Genomic DNA, 17,012 nt, shown 5'->3' on the forward strand with positions numbered 1-17,012 from the left:
CTATAAATATTATGTTGTTTGCAAAAAGGATTTTCTTTTAGATGTGATTAAGTAAAGGGTGATATTCATAGACCTTAAATTTCATCATGATTAACCTTAGAAGCAGAGGGAGATTAAACAGACACACATAGGAGAAGGCGACGGAGGTAGAAATTGAAATAAGGTAACTACAAGCCAAGGAATGCCAACAGTCACCAGAAACCAGAACAGGCAAGGAACAGATTTTCCTCTGGTGCCTCAATAGAAGCGTGTCCCTCTGAAACTGATTCAGCCCAGTGAAACATGTAAAGCATCTGGCTTCCAGCACTGTGACAGAATTAATTTCCATTGTTTTAAGCCATCCAATGTGTGGTATTTATTCTGACATCCATAGGAAAGTAATACACTTTTATATCTCTTTTCTCTGGATTGAAAATTATTCTCTTTCTGTTCCTTTAGCCCTTACCCTAAAGTGTATATCTGACTTAGCAGCATATAAATCTGACCAACATCTCTATATTCTGCTGAAACTGTAAAGGTAAATAAGAACACATTAATTCTAATCATGCCATTTCAGATTCCATGCTATTATAGTGTTTTAAATTTCCTTATGGTTAATTCTCCAAATTCTTTTTAGAATCATATAATTATATTTTCTTTATAATCAATGATTATTTACCTATTGTAAAGCCAGTAGCCACGGCCACCATCACAGCCTCCTGGCCCATGCAGGCTTGCATTGGATTCGGACAGACGGTAATGACACAACAGAGCCAAGAACTGGTGGGCTATTAGCTTTAATCCTAGCTTGTACCCAGTGGACAAGAAATACACACAGTGGGAAAACACTTCCCTCTCCATTCAGGGCTCCCAAAGCCACTGACTTATCTGAGTTTTCCTAGGATCAAAGGTTTGTACCTCACCAGCCTTATTCACCTCTATTCCCCATCTCCTTCTCTCTGCACAAACTCTGCACAAACTGGCTTCTCCTTCAGCACTCTGCCATCTTGGCTGCTTCTCCTCTCCTCCACGTGGCCTTTCTCTGCTCTCCCCTCTAATGCTAATCTCAGGAACCGAGAGAGAGTAAGCTCCCGGTCTGCCCCATTTTATAGTGTAGAAATCAAAACCTTTAATCCAATATACAAACAAGGAAGTCTCTGATACAACATCACTTAGTTTTAAAACTAAGCCTTAGGGTATAACAACCCTGACTGCTTACAGCCTGTCCCGCACATCCAATGCGAACTATAAGGGAGCAAACTTATATATCATATTTACAAACTAATTTGACCAACACCTATATCCTCATATTTACCAGTTTTACCAATTTATTTGCTTATTGTTGGTTCTAATCTTCTTGCAAAGGGTATTCGTTTTTTTAGATCTTTCAGTGACAAAGTCTATAAAATAAAATTCTCTTAATCTTTTGTTTTATTTAAAAATGTTTGAATTTTGCCCTTATTAAATTATTAAAAAACACTTTACATGAATATAAAATTTTATGTAGACAATTATTTTATTTGACACAGTAAAGATGTCATTTCATTATCTTCTTTTCTCTACTGTGCTGCAAAAATGCTACTAGTTGAATTTGTTCTTCCTTGGTAGGTGATCAGTCTTTCTCTTTTGGTTGCTTCTATGACCTTTTTAAATTAATTTTGTTAGGAATTTAGAATTTGGTTGGCTTCTTCAGTCTGAGAATTATGTATATCTTCTAGAAAGTTTCAGTGTTACTTCTCTTTAAATACTGCACTTCGCTTAATTGTTTCTCTTTCTATTTCTGGAATCTTAAAGATGCATATGTTAAACTCCTCATATTATCTTCTAAATCTCTTAATCTCACTTTAAATATTTTGTATTTATTTTTTCCACTGGGATGAGTAATCAGTAATTTTCACAGTTTTTTTTTTTTCTGATGAACTGAATCTGTCAAATTTTTTTAAAATTCATCCATTAAGTCACCACTTTTCTTTTTTTCTTTTTTTTCTTTTGCAATAGAGAAAGAGAGAGAAAAAGAGAGAGAAGAGACAGGGGCACAGAGGTAGGAAAGGAAAGAGATGAGAAGCCTCAACTAGTAGTTGCAGCACTTTAGTTGTTTATTGATTGCTTTCTCAGATGTGTCTTGACTGGAGGGCTCCAGCAGAGCCAGTGACCCCTTGCTCAAGCTGTCGACCTTGGACTCAAACCAGTGACCATGGGGTCATGTCTATAATCCCATGCTCAAGCCAGCAACGCCATGCTCAAGCTGGTGAGCCTACGCTCAAGCGGGTGACCTTGGAGCCAAATCTGGGTCCTCAGCAGCCCAGGCCATCACTTTATCCACTGTGCCTGCCACTCCCTGATCAGGCTGAGTCATTACTTTTAATAATTGTATTTTACTTCATTAGTTTGATTTGTTTGTTTTTTTTTAAGTCTCCTTATTCCTACTTAATGTCTTATAGTGTCCTTTCTTTCACTGTGATTTGTCTTTTTTCTCAATACTTTTAAATAAACTTATAATCTCTTTTAGGTTGTGGTTGTAGTGTTAAGTCACACACAACATAAAGCACTTCCATGAAGATTTATAATGTCTTATTATAAACTCATATTCAATTTGAGTTAATTTCTCTGGCAGAGAAATGGGTTATGGCATGGGTTTCTACTGCAGAGCATTGGGACTACTGCTCCCCTAAGTTCAGTGCATATGTTAATTCACTCTAAGTCTCACTTAAGTCGAGATTTGCAGTATCTTCCTATGAGCTCATCTTCGATAAAAAGTCTTATGGGTTGTTTGGTTTGTTTTTGTTATTGTGATTATATGTGCACATATGGGATGTCTGTGCATCACACGTTCTTGTTGTTTCTGAAAAGACTACTGTAAAATGAGCTTTTACTGCAGTCTCGGGAGAAAATGACTACCCTCGATTGTTTATATGTCAGTGTATTAACCCGGGGAAAACTTGCAGCTCTTGTGGTATGAAGTCACATGTCACATCACCTGTCCATGGTAGTCTTGAGATTTTCAGTTTTATTATGAGCTCATCTTCAGTGGGAGTTTGTGGGGTTGCTTGTGTGTATGCGTGTGTGGTGGGGTTGGGGGATAGCCGTGCACAATGCCTTTGGAATTTTACAAATAGAGCAGTATGGAATACACTTCTATTGGAGGTCTCATGTAACTTGCTATTCTGAATTCAGCATACATGTTAATTTATCATGCTGGGATACCTGTAGCATGTGTGGTATAAACTAAATTCTCGCTTTGGTCCATGGTGAAGTCTTGGATTCTTGATTTTCACAACAGACTCTTCTTCCATTGAAAGATTCTAAGAGATGATATGCTTTTTTGCTGTTGTTCATAGCAACGAGTGGAGATTCTCTTTTCTTGAAGGAGGTGAGTCTTCATTGTTCTTAGTTCCAGCTTTCTGTCTCATGTGGTTTCCAAGAACAGTTACTGCTTTGGGACAGATGATAAATAACATCCTCTCCCTAAGGTGCTCAGGCCTTCATCTAGGTCTAATAACCTCTGGACATCCACTGAGTTAACTTGTACCATAACTGGTTATGAATAATTCTGTTATTTCTGATAAAGTAATTTTACCATTTTTCAAATTTGACTATATGTTTCTGATTTTCTTTTTTCAATCCAGGATTACTTTGTGTTTAGAGCTAGAAGGGTGTCCATGCTACTCTGAATAATCTATATTGCTGAAGATATTTATTTCTTAGCAATTCTAAATTCAAAAAGCCAAATGCTAAAGAAGGTTTCTTGGCTATCACTGGAAAATGAGCTGTGAATTACAGGCAAGGTAAACACTGGATGTCGAGTCAGCATGATGAGTGAGAAACTGGGCAGTGTAGGGTAGAGCCAGGAGACCCATCTGGAGGGAAACCAAAACTGTAATATTGAACGTGTGGTCTGTGCACAGCACCAGCTTTGCTGCGGAGGTGTTAGAAATGCAGAATTCCTGGCCCATCTCAGACCCACTCAATTAGAATCTACATTTCACAACATCCCCAGGTAACTTGTCTAATTCATATTAAGTTTCAAAAAGCACTTGTATAGCATCTTGATTGAAAGTACAGACTTGGGATTAAAGAGAACTAGCTTGAATACTCAATCTACCATTTATCAATCATGTAAACTCAGAGAAGTTACTCAAATTCTCTAAAGCCTTATATTAGTCAAATGAGGCTAATAATATCCACTTCATGCAATTTTTGCAAAGATTAAATAAAATAATATATGTCTATGTCAAATATTTAACAGAGACTCTGATACATAGCAAGTGACAGAAAAATGTTACTTTGAAGAGAGTTAACCTGTCTGAAATTAAATATACTGATTCAAAAAAAATAAACCCTACTCCTTTAAAATTAAGGCAATATAAATAATTATTTTATTAACATCTATTATTTTCATGACTCAGTAATGTATTATAATTTTAAAAACTTATAGTAATTATCTATAGAATACCAAATATGGTAGTAGCTATTAGGGTATGTTAGTAAAGAAGCAGTCAGCAAGGAATGTGGGATACTTAAATTAAGTTCAAGTGTTAGTAGGACTTTACTGAGAAAAAAAGGAGAAACCCATTCCAGGAAAAGAGAAACATATTTTTTATCACCAAATTTAGAAATGAATATGAGAGTCTGAGAGATTCTCAGAACAACATCGAACATGGACATAGCCAATATAAAAATTTTATTGGTAAACAGGAGTAAAAATATAACACATTTATGAAGTAACTACTATTCTATTTGAAACTTTGATATGACAGAGGTATTAGCACTTCCAAATATTTACATAGAAATGTACATGGAATTTACATTTCATCCTCCCAGTTATTGTATGAAAGTGATATATTAGAGTTTTGTTTTGTTTTTCCACAACTGAAGGTGCTGACTTTATAAAAGGCCAAGTCAGAAGCAGAGCTGGGATTTGAACTTAACCAGTCTGGCTCCAAGGTCTACTCTTAGTCACTATGGACACTGCCTCTCAACAGATAATATGGCTTAAAAATGCTTAAACCTTTAATTGATATATGTAGACTATTTTAAGGAAAACATTCACTAGGAAAATCCTTTCTCTCTCACCACTATCCCGCTTGGCTCTCCAAAGGAGCAGAAGGCACCTGTAGGCAACAGCACTATTCGTAAGATTTTACTAACACTCTATAGTCCACAGGATCAATAGCAATGGAGTCTCATAAAAAAAAAAAACTATTGAGAAACTGTGTAGGCATGCCTCCATTTGGCTATAACCTGAATGTTATGTTACGATGGATGGAAATTTTAAATCATGTCTAATCGTAAATCAGGAAGAAGCTGAAAAGTTTAGCCTAGAGATGTGAGGGCAGAGTAACAGTCCTTAGAAATCTGAATACTTTCCTAGTGCAGAAGAAATTGTTATTTTTGATGACACTCAATAAATAAGATCCAGGAACAAGTAGAAATTATTTCTCTCATTTAATAAAATTGCAATAGTCAAATCTATTCAAAAGCTCGAGTAATTTTCTCAGAAAGTATTCTTGACAACATGTATGGGTTGATAAAGAATGAAAAGGTCAAAGAGGTCGTTCAAATACCTCTTAGAGATAATCTTTAAAACCCATTAATATAACTTTTCATTGTCTTGAACTCTATACAATAAAAAAATTGGTTAAATGGATTGAAGTTTATTTCTGTCATTTAAAGGCATCTAGAGACAGGGAGGCAGCTTGGAGAATGTATAACAGTTTCTGCCATCAGAATCCCAGACTCCTTGCTTTCTAATCCATTATCTTCAAAATTACCTCATGGTTCACTATGATTGCTGGAACTCCTGCCCTTGCATCCACACAGCAGAAATCAGGAAGGAGAAAAGGCAAAAACAAAAATAAATAAACAAAAAAACTGTATCTTTAGTGGAATCAATTCCATTTAGGGATCCTTTCTGAAAGTCATTCTCAACATTTCTCTCATTTGTCATAATTTAGTCACATGACCATATCTTAGCTGCAGAAATCTGTGAAATATACTCATTAATAACCTCAATAAAATCATAATTCTTTGACATAGGGAGAATATATACAGAATAGGCAAGCAGTATCCTGTGCCATGCCTATTAACCTGAAAACCCCCCCACTTGGCTTTCTTTTTTCTTTTCTTTTTCTTTTTGCTCCATTCACTCAAAAAATATTAAATTCTTACTTGGTGCCAAAACTAACACAGGGCATTAATAGAAACACACATATGAAGTTAAGTCATAATTCTCAGACCTGTGTTATTCTTCATAAGTGCCACAGAATTCACAGGGAGAGCATTTCCTCTCCTGTATTTTTGAGTAATCTCATATATTCTCTAACTTTTAGCTGCCTCTAATATATTAAATTTCAAATAAATATCCCAGGCTCTTCTATGTTTTCTCCTTTGAGTTTCAGACTCATAAAACCAAGAACTTGCTGGATTTACCCACTTAATCTGAATAGGCACCTCAACCACTATCTGTTCCCCTCCCCCAATAAATAAATTCTTCAACTTCAAGCCCAAATGAGTCAGGTCCCAGTCAGGAAAGTACACTGAACATCACAGCAGAGACTTTAACATAAGGGATTGACTGCACTGGACTGAGCAAGCCAAGAGGACACAGTGGAAACACAGAGACAGTACCTGTCGCCAGTGTGGCCATCTCGCGCTGGACAAGGAAGGAAAGCCATGGGGTCTTGGAGTTGATCAGCTGAGAGAAGAACCGGGCCTCCGGGCAGAAACGGGAGCCCCGGCCTTTGACGAGGGGACATCCGTGGCTTAGCCGAAGGTTTTTGCATCATAGAGGGGGGCCCAGACCCAGACTCAGACTTCTGAGGCCAAACCGCTGTCCAGCTGGCAACTTTCAGGGGCTACAAGGAGACTGCTGTGGACAGCAGTGCCCCCAAAACCACAGTTTTGCTTTCCACAGTTTCAGCAAGCCACGGTCAATCATAGTCTTGCTTTCCACAGTTTCAGCAAGCCACGGTCAACCACAGTCTGAAAATATTAAATGGAAAAATCCAGAAGGAAAGCATCCGTAGGTTTTGCACTGTGCACTGTTCCGAGTGGCGTGACGAAATCTCGCGAGTCCTGTTCCACCCCGCCTGGGACGAGACCCACCCCTTAATCTAGCATCTTCCCCCGGCCGCGCTGCCGGCATCTGTCCCTTCCTGGCTGTTTTGGGAGCTGTTGTGGGGTTGCAGTGCTTGTGTTCAAGTAACCCTTGTTTAACTTAATGTCTCCTTCACCTCACGCCACCTCATCGTGCGGGCATTTTCTCATCTGACATCACAAGAAGGATGAGTGCATTTGCGATAAAATATTTTGAAAGAGACATCACATTCACATAACTTTTATGACAGTATATTGTTATAAGGATTCTACTTTCTTAGGTGCTGTTAATCTCTTACTGTGTGTAATGGATACAGTTGTCGTAAGTCTGTATGTAAAGGGCATCCACAGAGGACCTCTGTGTGCTTTCAGAAAAGAGAAAGCTGGGTATCGAAGCCAGTGCCACAGCCAGGATGAAGGGCCATTGCTGACGTGTCCCAAACAGAAACAACAAGCAACTCAGGAAAGGACAAAGCCCCGATTCCCCTCGCCCTGCCTTTTACTTCTCCCTGACCCCTCTTAGAGGGAGCTCGCTGACAAAGGAGAACCGTAGTGAGCAGAGTTCTAGCCCCAGCTCCATGAAAAGGCTCAGACGATGGAGTTAGAGCTGAGAAGCAGTAGCTTAAACCCACACAGTCCACATGTTTGGCTAGGTAGTGTTACACACATTTCTGCACACATACTGAACTTCCATACCATAGCAATCATGCATTTTTGCTTTTGCTTAATTGGATGAGGCTACCCTTTATAAAGTGAGGACTTGTTTACCGTCTTCCAAATAAAGGGGGAAAAAAACCGTCTCTGAATTAGTTAAATCATCTTAATTTTCTCCTAATATTTTACCCCTCTGTTCTAATGCATCCTCAGATTTCACTTTTTGTTCCCTTTTCCTTTCTCTCCGTCTTGACCACTATTGCCTTTGCTCAGGAGTGATCAGCTTTGCTACAAGATATCATATTTCAATAGTCTTCAAACGCTCCTCTCTACCTTTGCTTTTTAAAAAATAAGATCTCTAAACCATGTGGCAGAATAATCTATATGCACTGTAAATTAAGCTGGTACTTTTCTATTTAGGCTCCAACAATACCCCTGTGTATCCTTCAAATTAAAATTTAGACCTCTGACTTGGCCTTCAGGGCTCTTCATTAGGTGACCACAGGGAAGTGTCTAAGCCTCATTTTAATGACCTCAGTTCTCGCAATTGATATGTAGATCTTGCAAAATTTTCCTCTCCATCATATTTCACTCCTCCATGTCTTATATTCTTCGCCTCTGTGTGGAAAGTTCGTACCTCTCTTTACCTGGTTGCTGCCTTTCAAGACTCGGCTGAGACAGCTCCATCAAGAAGCCTTTTTTAAACCCTCAGCCACCAACTACGACTCCTTTATGTTCTCCTCACATTTCTAGCATTTTACTTTCCTTTATATTACATAGTGATACAATTTTAGGAGTCTTTTATTCCCATTCAACTCTAAATCCCTACAAAGCAGAGGTGGTATCTCTTTTTGCCTTTATCTCGTTGGCAGGTAACACAGGATTTGGCATAAAACATGTGCTCCATATATGGTTATCCGTGTGCGTAAAATTCAGTTCAACAGATCCCCAATGTAGGTGACTGCCTGAAAGGCACCTTACATATTGGAAACTCATGTTCAAGAGTCAAATAGTTTGTTCCCTTTCCACCTATTGAATCAGAGGGCGTACCTCGCCTTTCCCTGAAGTGCAGCACGAACGGGTTTGGCTTAGAAGTGATAGATGAGGTTCAAACATTTAACCTTTACTTTGAAGAGGAAGCAGCATGCTAATTAGTGAAGATGCCTCCTGGGGTTCCAGCTGAATGTTCTTTGCCTTTAGAGAATGCTGGAGATGCTGTCCAGAATCTATTCTAATGGAGCCAGGAACCACAGCTTTCCTCTCTCCGCCACAGTTTGAGTCCATTGTGCCTTTTTTAGCTATTGAATTAGAAAGAGGGGCACTTTACAGAAAGAAAAAAACACTCCCCAATGTATCATATAGTGTAGAGCAGTAGCGCTAGGGTTGGACCGCGGGACCAGGAACCAGTTTACAGGGTCTGCTTTCCAGCTCTGCCCTAAACTAGCCTTGAGACAGTCTCTCTACTTCTCCAGAACCACTGCCCCCTTTTAGGTGAGAGGAATGGACAGTTTCTAAGGCTAATGACTAACCATATGTTCTTTGCCAAATGCACGTAGTTTTAAGTTTTAAATTCAAAGGTCCAGGAAGCATCAAACTGCAAAACCAAATTCTAGTGACTGAGTTTTTTTTTTTTGTTGTTGTTGTTGTTGTTAGAAAGCAATAGGAAATATTATTAAAGTTATTGAATAGGACCTTAGGTTTTAACTTGTACATTGTAGCACTGAGGTTCGATTCCCGGCCAGGGCACACAGGAGAAGCGCCCATTTGCTTCTCCACCCCTCCGCCGCGCTTTCCTCTCTGTCTCTCTCTTCCCCTCCCGCAGCCAAGGCTCCATTGGAGCAAACATGGCCTGGGCGCTGGGGATGGCTCTGTGGCCTCTGCCTCAGGCGCTAGAGTGGCTCTGGTCCTCTGGTCGAAACATGGCGACGCCCCGAGGGGCAGAGCATCGCCCCCTGGTGGGCAGAGCATCGCCCCATGGTGGGCGTGCCGGGTGGATCCCTGTCTGGCGCATGCGGGAGTCTGTCTGACTGTCTCTCCCCGTTTCCAGCTTCAGAAAAATGAAAAAAAGAAGAAAAAGAAAAAGGAATTACAAAATAAAAACAAACAAACAAATTAAAGATGGACTGGATAACATCCTGACAGTACTCTACAGGTGTACTACAATTTCACTTTCCCCCTTGCCTCTAGAATAATGAGAGGCTGACACTGTTAATGAACCTGCTACAAAGGCAATGGAAAATAAACTATCTTTTTGATGTTTGCAGTTTTATTCATTTGCAGATGCATTTTCAGATGTGCTCAAAGCTCAAAGACAGTTATCTTATTTGTCACCTGATCAAAGTTCTTAAGAGAGGAAACCAGCCTTCACCTCCAAGCTTTCTTCTAAGCAACAGTTTATAGTCTTCTTAAAGGTCAACTAGCTGACTTTGCTTGCTTAGTTTGAAATTTTAACATTCACAAAGAGATCAATTCTATTGCTGTTTCTCTTTCAAGTCTACAAAAGGCTTAATATAACAACAAAACTTAGATTAATATTCATAAAATCCTACAGATCGTGGTAGGGTGGAGCTCTTTTTATTTAATATATAGAGAAAAAAAAAGACAAACCTTCAAGAGTGTTTCAGAGGCATAAATAAATACTATCAACAATGTGAACCAAGGTTACTTCTATCCCCTTTGAAAGAAACCAAGGAGAGGAAATAAGTGGAATTGCAATATGGAAGAAAATCAAAGATCTTATGCAAAGCTGTAATGAGGCACAGAGGCCAGAAATACTGGCTAGGATGGTTTTGATATTTTCAAGTACCTTTTCTGGTTACACTGTAACAACTTTTTAGAATATTCGAAGTAGATCTAAATAGACCATGAGATACATAAATTATTTTATTATTATATATTGTGTATGTGTGAAGGTGTCCTGTACATTTCCTCTCTCTTCCTTTGTTTCCCCTCACTGTTTTGACACTTCACATTTTCCTGTGCAAACTATTTTCTTCTCTTTCTCTCTTCATTTTTTCCCCAATTACATTCTCTTTTCTCCCAGTTTTGTCTATCAGACTTCACCAGTCATGGTATAGAAGTATATTTTAAACTATTTAATAAATTTTATTTTGCATTTTAAAAATATAGTTCAGTATTTTATAACATACTGATATATAAAGATTGATATATATCTATATAGTGATATAGATATCAGTATGTTATACACATATCAGTTAAAATGGTAGGAATTAAATAGTTAGTTTATTACATTTATTCTTTGTTGGTGACCTTACATAAAATATTTACCCTTATATAGCACAGGAAAACTCATCTAGAATTCTATTCTAAGAAAATATTTTGTGTGATCATTGAGCCTCACTGTTTCATAGCTTACAGAAAAGAAAAAAATATATAAAAAATCTGACCATGAGGTGGCACAGTGGATAGAGCATTGGACTGGGGCCCAGAGGACCCAGGATCAAAACCCCGAGATTGCCAGCTTGAGCACGGGCTCATCTGGTTTGAGCAAGGCTCACCAGCTTGAGCCCAAGGTCACTGGTTTGAGCAAGGGGTCACTCAGTCTCCTGTAGCCCCCCCGGTCAAGGCACATATGAGAAAGCAATCAGTGAACAACTAAGGTGCCACAACAAAGAACTGATGTTTCTCATCTCTCTCCCTTCCTTTCTGTCTGTCCCTATCTGTCCCTCTCTCTTTCTCCATCAAAAAAAATATATTGTTGTGAAATGCAGAACAGATGAAGAGAATCACCAAATGGTCTTAAAGATTTTTTCATGGCACTATGAAATATTGAGACTGCAAGTAACCTTATAATAATAAATTGACTTAAAATATCATTTTATTTATCAAACATTTTAAAATATAAAAAATAAAAATTTTCATGAATGTAAAATAATATAAACATATAAAGACACAAAAAATAAAAAACAATCTAACACCAAGATTAGAAGTTAAACCTTGCCAACGCTAAAACCTTTCAATTCCTATTCTCTAATATAACTACTATCCTAATTTTTTTACCATGTATAATATATTTTTAAATACAGACAAGATATATTTTATATAATTACTATACATAATACATAGAAATATGTAATATAATATTATAAATATATAAACTATATATGAACACATTTTTAAATAATATGTTATTTAATTTTGTAATTTTTTTTTATTAAGAAAGAGATAGACAGGAATGGAACAAGATGAGAAGCATCAATTCATAGTTGCAGCACTTTAATTGTTTATTGATTGCTTTCCTAATACATGCCTTGATCAGAGGCTCCAGCTGAACCAGTGACCCCTTGCTCAAGCCAGTAACCATGGGGTCATGTCTATGTCCTCACGCTCAAGCTGGCAACCCTGTGCTCAAGCCAGCGATCTCAAGGTTTCAAACCTGGTTCCTCAGCATCCCAGGTCAATGCTTTTTCCATTGTGCCACCACCTGGTCAGGCTAATTTTGTAAGATTTTAAACTATATCATTAATATAATGCATGTATTCTTCTGGGACTTAACTTTTTCAACTCATCTTTTTATTCTTGTGATTTAACTTTTAAGATTCACACATGCTTAGGTGTGTGTCTCTAGATCCTTATGTGTATGCAAAATAATAATATTACATGTGTACAGGACAATTTATTAGTTAATTCTCTTGCGAATGGACATTAGTTTTGTTTCTAGTTTTTTGCTCTTATAGATAAGGCTGCTTAAATGTTTTCTGGTGTACAAGTGAAAGATATTTTCTGAGATATATACCTGACAATAAAATTTTGGGCTAATAGAATATGTACATCTTCAAATTATTTTCCTACAAATAGTCTACAGGACTTTTTATTTTTTATTGTTTTATAACATTACCAATAATTGGTATTGCAAATGTAAAAATTCTTGTCAGTCTGGTGAATAAAATGGTTCTTATTATGATATTATTATTTCCATTTTCATTTCCTGATTATTAAATTTAAGTAGCTTTCCTAAGATCTTGTAGCTGGTTAATAGCAGAGCTAAGATTCAAACTATATCTGACTATCTCTAGTGTTCATGGTATTTCTACTTCACTACATTATCTATTATTCATTGTGATGTATATAGCAAGACATTATTAAGCCTGGAAAATCTTTTTTAAAAAACACTTAGCATTAAATAATAAACACCTCCATATAGTTATTCATTCTCATACATATATATGTAAGCATAATGTTAGGGACAGGAGACAATGAAAATATAAAAATTGATTTTATGTAGATATAGAATGCATAAAACTTACAAATTATTTCAGAGTAGTTGGGGGAATTGAAATGTGACCCATGCTACTCCACTAATAGGGCCATATGTAACATGTATTATACTATATTTATGAACCCTAACGAAGATAACCCTGGTCAGCTGATAGGGCTGCCACAGAAACAGTTTTCTAGTTCTGAGATCTCAGTTCTCTTCTCTTCACCATTATACCTTAAATGAAATGATTAAATACATAAAATTGGTACAGTAGATAAACACATATAGAGAGACAGACCACATCTTGCATTCATTGAGTAATTCACATATTTTTATACTTATGAATATACCTAATATCTTGATAAGATGTTCCATATCTTAATACAAAATATTGAAAAAAATATAACTGGTTAGGGAAATCTCATGTGTCCTGGGTACCTGTGTTAGTGTTCTCTAAGAAACAGAAGCAATAGGATAGATATAGATATAGATATAGATATAGATATATAAAGGTATAGATAAAAAAGATAAGAAATAGATGAAGATAGATAGATAGACAGACAGACAGACTAATGTTAACTAGATAATAAGGAATTGGCTCTTGTAATTATGGAGGTTGAAATGTTCCAAGATCTTCAATTCAAAGGCCTGAGAACCAAGAGAGCCAATGATGTAAGTCTAAGTCTGAAGGCAGAAAAAGACTGATATCCCAACTCAAAGACCACCAGGCAGAGAGCCGTTTTTCTCATACTCAGTCTTTTGTTCAATTCAGGCCTTTAATAGATAAGACAAGGCCTATCCACATTGGAGAGTGCAATCAACTTAGTCTATTCATTCACATTTCAATATTGTCCAGAAACATCCTAACAAAGACACACAGGAAAATATTTAATGAAATATCTAGAGATTTAGTGTCCCAGTCAAGTAGACAAATAAAATTAATCATCAAAGTCCTTTTTCTAAAGAAATGTATCATAATTATAACTTCTTATAAGACAGTAATTATGAAGTACAGATGTTTAATATGAGGAAGAAAAATGGAGGTAGCAGATAAATGTGCAGTCTCTTAAGTCAGACTTCCTGAGTTCAAAGCCTGGTTCCATCTTAATCAGTGTGACCTTGAGTGACTTATTTGAATGTTCTGCTTTTTTATCTATAAAATTGACCTCATAATAATGATCGTTTTACGGATTTTTGAGGATTTATTAGTTAATTAATATCAAGGACTTGAAATAGTGCTTGACAGATTTTAAAAGCTTGACAAATCTTTTTTTTTTTTTTTTTGTATTTTTCTGAAGTTGGAAGTGGGGAGGCAGTCAGACAGACTCCCGCATGCGCCAGACCAGGATCCACCCAGCATGCCCACCAGGGGGCCAATGCTCTGCTCATCTGGGGCATCGCTCTGTTGCAACCAGAGCCATTCTAGCACCTGAGGCAGAGGGCACAGAGCCATCCTCAGTGCCCAGGCCAACTTTGCTCCAGTGGAGCCTTGGCTGTGGGAGGGGAAGAGAGAGACAGAAAGGAAGGAGAGGAGGAGGGGTAGAGAAGTAGATGGGTGCTTCTCCTGTGTGCCCTGGCTGGGAATCGAACCCGGGACTCCTGCACACCAGGCCGATGCTCTAACACTGAGCCACCGGCCAGGGCCAACAAATCTTTTTTTTATTATTTATGCTACAAACTAAGGAACACAAAAATTTTCACCCTAATCATAAATATTATTGGTAGCATCTAGAATCATATTTTAGGAGGGAATAAGGCTAAATAATAAGGGGTGAAAATTAGTGGTGGAGTTATTTTCTCTATGATAAGATGTAAAGATATATAGAAGAAAGTAAAAGGAACACAAGAGAACCAAATTTTGAAAAGCAAATTTATTAAAATCACCTGTGACAATCTTGTGTTCCTACCACATTCTTTTAAAGAGTATCAAAACATTAGTTGTGAATATTGTAATTTTAAATAAATAATTCATTCTTAGACTGTGCCATAAAGTGGGTATTTATGTGTGTTGTAAGATGGCATAAAATTTTATTTACTCTGAAAGCCAATTTGAACTAATAAGGGAGGTTGATTTAAATTAGTAAGAAATCTGGAATACTTTTAGCAACATTCATTTACATTACATTTATTTAACTTCACATACTTGAAAGTGATGAAGTATAGCTTAGTAAATAGCCCTTGGGGACTCGCTTTAAAGACTAAATAAGAACGTTTTATTTTTACATATAATTTGGTGTATATATTAAATGTAATTAAGGTAGGTGCATAAATAGTGTTTGATTTCTTAAATATATTAACAAATTCTTTCTAAAATCTTCATATTGTTAATCCTTGAAGTAGACTTTGCTGAGCACAAGTAAATGCAAGGCTGATCTTTATCAGAATTGTGACAAATACTGAATCAAGCTTGACTTAAAGAGATGAAAATCTGCTGTGCTGTCTCTTTCCTTAGGCCTCACCACACCCTAAATATTTTAAACCTGAGAAAAATTTCAGTCTCTGTATCTCTCTTGAGTTCTATGTTTCTGGACCGCCATATCTACGTGTTTTGGTGGAAATGTTTATGTAATTTGTGTAGAAGAGAGAATAAGTTTTTACTGTTCTGCAATGTCAAGGATGAGAAACCTAGGAACTGAGAGTATGGCACTGACCTTCCAGTTTTGATATCTCTGGAAATGCCCGAAGTAGTAGCAATCAGTGTCTAAGAAGACAACTGAGTACTAAGCATTGTATACTAGGTTCTGCGCAAGGTGTTTCGATGTTATTTTATAGTTATTACAGTATCCCTCTGATATTGTCATTATTATCAGCTCCATTTAACTGATGAGAAAATTAAGGCACTGAGCACTTCTATTGGGTTGGGGAATAAGTTCATAGCGTTTTTACCGAAGACTTTTATTTAAACAAAAAACAATAATTATATCAATAAGTTAATCAATTATATATTCGCCGTTGCTGTTTACAACCTCTTCCCACCTCTCGACCAATTTGTTGATGCCGTTCCGCCAAAAATCGCCTGGTCTGGTGTCAAAGAAGTTGTTGAGCCAGTTTTTAAGGACCTCTTTGTTATCGAAGGTAACGCCCTTCATATGGTTTGACAGGGAGCGGAAAAGATGGTAATCGGTCGGTGCAAGGTCCGGAGAATACGGCGGATGCTGAAGGACCTCCCATTCGAGCTCTTGGAGTGCGGCTTTGATGACTTGTGCAACATGGGGCCTGGCGTTGTCGTGAAGGAGTATGGTTTGACCACGTCGATCAGGTCTTTTCAGTCGAATAGCCTCATTCACGCGGTGTAGCTGGGCAATGTAGAGCTCCTTGTTGACCGTGGCATTCTTTTCGAGCATTTCCCAGTTCTTCATTGAATTCAGAAGGCCTTCCGCTGCAGCACGTGTCATCGACATCAAAGTCGCCATTTTTGAACTTTGCAAACCATTTCCATGCTGTAGACTCGCCTATGACACCTTCTCCATACATGTCGCAAATGTCCCGGACTGCTTCGGCAGCTTTTTGACCTCGATGAAAAGCAAAGAAGAGCAGGTGTCGAAAATGTTGATTTTTGCCTCCTGGGTATTCCATTTCTAAGCCTCAAAACTAATAAAAAATTAAATAACTCAAAAATACAATTACATAGTGTTGTAGAGCAGAAAGAGTTTTATCGAATGAATACTTACCCTTTGCCAAACAGCAAACAAATCGTTGTAAAATAAAAGAAAATATAAAAATGCTACGAACTTACTCCCCAACCCAATATTAACAGGAACTAAATCCTGAACACAGGATTTAAATTTGTATCTGTCTGACTCCAAAGCTATTTTAACTGAGTTATAACATCTCTATGCCATAGCAGTTTTCATCAGCTGCTGCATTCTCTACAACTGTGTACTGAAAATGTTGTCTGATAAAAACCAAACTACACTGTTATAGACTGAATATTTGTATCCCCTTCCAAATTTTCTTGTTGAAGTCCTTACCCCCAGTATGATGAAATAGGGAAATGTGGCCTTTGTGAGGTTATTAGGTTTATAAGAAATCATGAGGGTGGGGTCACTATGATGGAATCAGT

The sequence above is a fragment of the Saccopteryx leptura genome, chromosome 4 (assembly GCF_036850995.1).
Source record: "Saccopteryx leptura isolate mSacLep1 chromosome 4, mSacLep1_pri_phased_curated, whole genome shotgun sequence".
Taxonomy (NCBI): Eukaryota; Metazoa; Chordata; class Mammalia; order Chiroptera; family Emballonuridae; genus Saccopteryx; species Saccopteryx leptura.